Consider the following 7,458-nt stretch of genomic DNA (forward strand, 5'->3'; position numbering starts at 1 on the left):
AATTCCTAAAAATAGGCAGAAAGTTATTTTGAGCAGCCAAGTTTTGTGCATGTTCCCCAGGTTATTATCTAACTTTCGTTAGTTGAGCACTTTTCGAGTTGAACAACAGAAGATTTTCGAAAAAATAATTACTGTACTGCTGTTAAAGTTTGGCAGATTTCTGCCGCTTTGCTTTTATGTGACTCTTTTAGTTTTCATTCTCTTGTTTTTGCTTTGTTTCTTTTCTAAAACACAAAAAGAACAAAAATATTTCTGTTGTTTCTCTTTATCATTTGTTTATTTGGTTTCTTGTTCCTATTTTGCTTTATTTACTATCGTTGGTTTGCTATGAGAAAATCCAAAAAGATTTTACTTTCGTTCTTGTTTCCAATTCGAAAACACCAAAAATATTTGTTGTTCTTCTTCGGTTTTGTAAAGTTTATTATGAAGTTCAGTGGTCTCCGGAGGTTGGAGCTTGGTTTTCATTTCATATTATTCAAGCCACACAAGTGAAATGCAATAATGACGATCTACGATAACTCGACTGTGGTGAAAGGCTGGTATGAACTCTATTTGTTTTCATTTTTGTACATATACTCATCCATGTGAGCATGCTTAGTTGTTTCATGTGAGGTATATGTCATTTAATGAAAGTCTAGTAGTTCATGATCTCTCATATTTAGCTCCAATTATTAATAATGAGTAGCATGTCATAAATATTTTCTTGCATTGTTTTATTCATAGATAGATATGACATTGTGGTATCCTCCTCTGAATAATTCATTTGAATTAACTTGGCACATGCTCACGCATGCATATGACTGAAAAACAAAAGTCAATTAAGCCTCGATGATTTACTTTGCTTCAGAGTTCTTGTATCACTTTTATGCCTCTGTTAATTTTATTTTATCGCAAGCATGATTATGACGATTATTGCTCTCTTGATTGTCGCTTCCCAGTCTATTGCTAGCCTTCACTTGTACTGAGCGGGAATGCTGCTCGTGCTTCCAAACCCCTGAAAACCAAGTTATTCCAAAGTGTCCACCATAAATACCTATGCATGGAATTTCAAACCATTCCAAGTAAATTTTCATGTGCTACCTTTAAAACCTTCAAAGTACTTCTCAATTTGTGTCAATGTTTTATAGCTCATGAGGAAGTATGTGGTGTTTTATCTTTCAACCTTGTCATTTGCTCCTGACAGACTTTCACCAATGGACTAGTGGCATATACATCCGCTTATCCAATAATTTTGCAAAAAGAGCTGGCAACGGGGTGCCCAACCCCAATTAATTACAACTTTCATTAATAATTCTCTTCACATGTTTTGCCCTGATTTATAGGTAAGCAACTTAATTTGCAAATAGACACTCCTCCATGGTATGTGAATGTTGGAAGGCACCCGAGGATTCGGTTAGCCATGGCTTGTGTAAGCAAAGGTTGGGAGGAGTGTCATCCATAATGAAACTAAAATAAATGTGTAAACAAAGAGAAGAGGGATGATCTACCTTGTTGGTAGAGATAACGTCCTTCATGGGAGCCGCTCTTGAAAGTCTGGTTGACAGGGTAGTTAGAATGCCCACTACCATTCGTTGACAACAACAAACACCTCTCAAAACAATTTTACTTCTGTTTAAAAAATGAAAAGCTCTAGCACATGTTAATCCCTGCTTCCCTCTGCGAAGGGTCAATCTTTTACTTTTATGTTGAGTCGCGATCCTTTCTTTGAGCACCTTCTTGAGAGCATAATTGTCATTCTTAGTGTAATATGTTTGTCCCAGAATATGGTTAACTGTGGTATAACTTTGATGCTTTTATCTTTGATAATCTTTACTTCTAGTCTTTCCATGAATTTCAGAGGTGCCTGGGCATTTATGTTTTGCTGTACAAATACGGGCAAGCAAGATACCACTTTATCATATCTTTTTATGAACATTGTAATCCTGCTGATAGATATGTTTCATGATGCTTATTATTAGTTTGTTGGTATCTTTTTCATGATTGACATAACTATTAGATGACTTTATTTGCATTTATCTTATTATGAATTGTCTAAGTACTCGTCCATATAATGAGAATATTTACATCATATGAGCAAATGTGTTCGTGAAAGTTCTTTTATCGCACTCAGTTGTTAACTGAATTGCTTGAGGACAAGCAATAAGCTAAGTTTGGGGGGAGTTGATACGTCCAAACGTATATACTTTCCCGAACACTTTTGCTATTGTTTTGCCTCTAATTTGTGCATTTTGGATACAACTAACACGGACTAACGCTGTTTTCAACAGAATTGCCCTGGTGTCTTATTTTTGTGCAGAAAATCAACTTTCAGGAAAATCCCCGGAAATAATTGCAATGGGCCTATTTTCACAGAAGACCTGCGGAGCCAGAAGACGAGACAGAGGGGGGACACGAGGTGCGCACACCACATGGCGGCGTGGTGGGCCCCTAGGCCGCGCCGCCATATGGGGACGCCGCCTCGGCCAGCCCCTGGCGCTCCCCTCTGGACTACTTAAAGCCCTTGACCTAAAAACACACGGGGATTCGACCAATTGGCCAGAAGACATCCAGAACTCCGCCGCCATCGAAAACTCTACTTTCGGGATCAGAAACTCCGTTCTGGCACCCTGCCGGGACGGGGAATTGGAGGAGATCATCTCCATCATCGCCACCGACACCTCTCCATCAACCATCCATGCTTCCCCCATCCATGTGTGAGTAAATCCCCGATGTAGGCTGAAGGGGATGGTAGGGATTGGATGAGATTGTTCATGTAATAGCCATAAGATTGTTAGGGCATGGTGCCTAGTATCCGTTGTTGGTACTTTTATGATATTGTTGCAACTTCTTATGCTTAATGCTTGTCACTAGGGCCCGAGTGCCATGATTTCAGATCTGAACATGTTATTGATTCATGATGATATTCATTGTTTTATGATCTTACCTGCAAGTTGTATACATGTAATATCCCAGGTTTAGAGGCAATAAAATGAGAGAACACCAAAGTGTGCATTGCATTCATGCATAGAAAATCCGGGGAATTTTCGCGCTTTCAAATAAAACTTACCACGATGACCGAAGTTTCACTTGACTTGCTGGAATTGAAGTAGATCATCAAGTCAAACGCTATAAACTTCTCTGTGATCTTTGCTAAAACCTTGTTTTGGGTAGAGATGACTTGATCTATGGATTAGATCAAATGGAATTAGTTTTACAACAACACATTCTTTAAGAATCAAACCCTAACTTATTAACACTTAAAAGTTAGCAACTACCTTTGTGTGTAAATTAATTCACTTCTAAACTTATTACCAAATAAGGTAAACCACAGTGGTCTAAAGTGCATAAAAGCCACACATTCTTATTTGAATCATAACTTATTATATATATGGAATATCATAAAACTAAATCCATTTACATTACAAATTATAGTTCAAACTATTTGAATAAAACTAACTATGGGTATTTTGAAACTCATATGATCATGCCTTGGGAAATCAAACACCAACTATCCAAATTTGAGGAATAACCTTCAACCTTGATCTTTTGATCAATATTATAATATAAACCCAATCCAATATGATATAGTGACTCATCCACAATAATAAAACCATCCACAAGATATTTAGTAACAAATGCCACTTGGCTATCCAAAAATAAATCATATGAGAGGATAATGATCTTGCCACATAGGATGAAAATATCTACATGACTTGCTTTCCAAGCTATGCCACCTCATGCTCAAAGGATTGCTATGGATGAGGGCATGACAACCAAGCACCTTACTCATATAATCAACACAAGAGTCACCACCTATGTGTCATGATACTAGAGCTTGCCCAAGCCTATAAATAGAGCCACACCCTTCATCCATTTGCTCATCAAGTACCATGATACATGGGAACAAACACATAGAGCCACTCCATGTGAATTAGCTAGGATCAAGATGAAGAAGCTAGGAGGTGGAGGCATACCACAAGATGCAGGTTTATCAGATTTCCTGAAGAACAAGCTACAGAATATTGCAAGGTAGAATCCCTAGGAAAACCATATATTTAGAGGATCATATCATCATATCTTGAGTAGGACCTTAGGCTATTACAAGACATTTAGAAGTGAGAGAGATTATAGATGCTAACCATAGCCATGACTATCCTAGAGAATTTTAGAGTAGTATTACATCTTACTTGTTTAAAACCAACCTTTAATCTTGTAGATGAGAGCCATGTTCCATTAGTGAAACATAACCAAAGCTTATGCTCATATTCTAATCCTAGTTGTGTATCACATTGGTGATCACTACTTAAACCCTAAACTACATTTGAATTCCAACCCATGGATTAATTTGGATTATAATTAGAACCCTGCCATACCTCATGCCTATTTATACTTCAATTTAGTGAAGCTTATGCAAAAGGATGATAAGGAGTAGGATTTAGGGAATAGTTCGAAAGCTTAGGCCTTAAAATCTTAATAACTGTACCAAGTATGTTAGAACCATAGTCCTTAATTTAAAGAAGGCTAATTTAGAGCATATCACATGGAGAAATCCTAGAGTTATAGGTGGTATATTCTAAACAATCATGTGTTTAGAGAAGACATGCTAGAACTAATTATATTATAGGAAGTAGTCCTCAATAGCACATATATATGGTATACTATTTTGTTAGTACTTCCAAAGCAAACTAGGTTAACTTGAACTATCCCAGGCCATTTTGTTTCAAGATTGTCTCATTGCAAATGTGCAATTAAGATAAATGTTGAGACCACTAGTAGAAATTCACGTATTGTGCTAAGTATCACAACCTAAACCTATCTTATGTGGTGTTATATACTACACATCTGATCCTGATGTTTAGGGATGTCTTACCCAATTATTATATTTAGGCATATAAGGATGTGTATTATAAACACAAAGCTGGATCTTCTTGGATTTTATTGGATTTTCATTGATTGACTAGATCCATACATGAAGTTTGACTTTGATATGCAAATGCATGTTGCAATATCAAGCTCTTACTTGATGTTATAGGTCTAGAGGGTAAAGGTATTCATGTGAGGAAGTGACGAATTCGAAGATTTTGAAGTTAAGATGAAGGTTCACTAGAAGAAGGAAGTAAAATTGTGGGAAGCAACCACAATACTCTACAGGAAGGACCAATAAAACTTACTTCTATCCTTAGTCAAGGAGTACTTCAACATGGAAGTATCATGAAAGTGAGAAAAATAGTGAATATGGAACAGAAGAAGTAGAGCTGCATTCATTATAGAAGAAGGGAATGCAAGTGAAGTCACTTACAATACTATTTTCATAGTGTCAACAAGTGGTTTTCTTGCAAAACAAACCCTGGAAGAAGGAAAATAGACAAGTGAAGTCGTAGCTGGTATAATAAGACCACAGCTGAGATAGGATAACCATGAAGAGAAAGAATGTAAAGTAAGGTATATCTTAACTAAAACTATGTAAGTAGCCACAGCTGGTAGGTAGATATTGACTAAAACCATAACATAGTCACAACTGGTATCCAATAAGCCACATCTGGTGCTAGATAGTCTGCAGCTGGTACCAGATAGCCCGCAGCCTGAACATTTCTTTACCCTAAAAGAAAGGGGGATTCCGTAGCTGGTATTCCGTAGCTGGGATTTCACAGCTGGTATCTCGTAATGGGTACCCACAATTGTGTGGCTACACCGCAAAGAAGTCTTCGTGAGACTTTAGAAAGGTACAAAATATAAACCAGACTTAAACCAACTACCTAACCTTGGAGTTTAATGATTAGAAGAAAGGAAGTTTGAAGATCATTAGTAAACTCCAAGGGGGAGAGGAAGGCTGAAGGAGAAGTATTAAAATATGATATTCGGAGTATGATGGACCAAGAAGAAGGTCTGAACTGAGAGGAAGTTCGATCTTATTTTTATAAGGTTGTTGGGAAGTACCCATGTAATGGTACTCTCAGGAGGTTGTCAGACCAGAAGCCGAGGTTCATATCTCGAGGAAGTAAGGGTTAGACCTTAACTTAAGTGGGTAATTGTAATTAGTCCAAAACCAAGAGAACTTAAGTAAGCTTAAGATAATGAAGTTGGAGGAAGAAGATATCGGAGGACAATCAAAGCCAAAGAAAACAAAAGACCGAAGGGTTTGACCATACCCAAGACGTAAGCCTATTAGAAAGATTCCTTTCATGGAACCTAAAGAAACCAGAAGGAGGATAACTAGCATAAACTAGAAGCCATGATTGGATGGACTAAATGAGTCTAAACCATTCGTAGGACTAAACAACCAGGACCATGCCTATTATAAATACCTTACTAAGTACCATTACTTCCGTTATGGTAGTAAGGGACAACAATACCTTACCTTAAATAAATCTTTTAGAATTAAGGTTTGGACATCGCAGCTGGTACACCATAGTGCCATATTACATCGCAGCTGGATTACCGCAGCTGGTAAAACCAAGTTTTGAGTACCCAAATAGGAAGATGTCACCATAAACATTAGTAAAGTCCATTAACACAATAAGATGTCTTAATTCAATAATGTTTGGAGAGTAAGCCTATAAGCTTAGAGTGTTGGAAGAAATCATAGAACTAAAGAAAATATCAGTGCCAGACATCAGAAGACTCCAGGAAGGGTCTGGACAACGGATATATTCCACTATATCTAGTGTGATCACCATGGAGTTGAAGGATGGTGATCTGTTCAAGACATTTCAACGTTCCGAAACATGAGAGCGTTCGAACTTCGGGACGAAGTTCAGTTTAAGGGGGAGAGGCTGTAATATCCCAGGTTTAGAGGCAATAAAATGAGAGAACACCAAAGTGTGCATTGCATTCATGCATAGAAAATCCGGGGAATTTTTGCGCTTTCAAATAAAACTTACCACAGTAATCGAAGTTTCACTTGACTTGCTCGGAATTGAAGTAGATCATCAAGTCAAACGCTATAAACTTCTCTGTGATCTTTGCTAAAACCTTGTTTTGGGTAGAGATGACTTGATCTATGGATTAGATCAAATGGAATTAGTTTTACAACAACACATTCTTTAAGAATCAAACCCTAACTTATTAACACTTAAAAGTTAGCAACTACCTTTGTGTGTAAATTAATTCACTTCTAAACTTATTACCAAATAAGGTAAACCACAGGGTCTAAAGTGCATAAAAGCCACACATTCTTATTTGAATCATAACTTATTATATATATGGAATATCATAAAACTAAATCCATTTACATTACAAATTATAGTTCAAACTATTTGAATAAAACTAACTATGGGTATTTTGAAACTCATATGATCATGCCTTGGGAAATCAAACACCAACTATCCAAATTTGAGGAATAACCTTCAACCTTGATCTTTTGATCAATATTATAATATAAATCCAATCCAATAAGATATAGTGACTCATCCACAATAATAAAACCATCCACAAGATATTTAGTAACAAATGCCACTTGGCTATCCAAAAATAAATCAT

The sequence above is a fragment of the Lolium rigidum genome, chromosome 6 (assembly GCF_022539505.1).
Source record: "Lolium rigidum isolate FL_2022 chromosome 6, APGP_CSIRO_Lrig_0.1, whole genome shotgun sequence".
NCBI lineage: Eukaryota > Viridiplantae > Streptophyta > Magnoliopsida > Poales > Poaceae > Lolium > Lolium rigidum.